Here is a 419-nt window from a genome sequence, read left to right on the forward strand (position 1 = left end):
GTGTGTGTGTGTGCGTGCGTGTGCGTGTGTGTGCGTGTGTGTGTGTGTGTGTGTGTACTAAGGGAAATTAAGCACGGTGAGGATTCTGTAAGGTTCGGGATTGATAAAAGCTGATGAATGCGGTGGTGACAGCAGTAATACTCCAGTCTCCTTATCGCGGGTAAATGAGCACACAGAATCCTAGCCTGCCACCTCTTTCACTAGATATTACAGACGGCACATTGTCCTGTCTGTCATCATCTGTGATACTAAGGATGTTCTGGACTGTCTGGACAGACAGCCTTTTCTTTGAGGGCCTTTTCTGAACAAGGAAAATGCTGGATTGAAGGCTCACTTATGGCTAAATAAGATGATTTGGGACAGAAATCTGCATCATCGTTGCCTGAGAAAAAGTGTCGATCTATTCTATCTCTATCTAT

The sequence above is a fragment of the Poromitra crassiceps genome (genome assembly GCF_964638095.1).
Source record: "Poromitra crassiceps genome assembly, chromosome: 28".
Lineage (NCBI taxonomy): Eukaryota > Metazoa > Chordata > Actinopteri > Beryciformes > Melamphaidae > Poromitra > Poromitra crassiceps.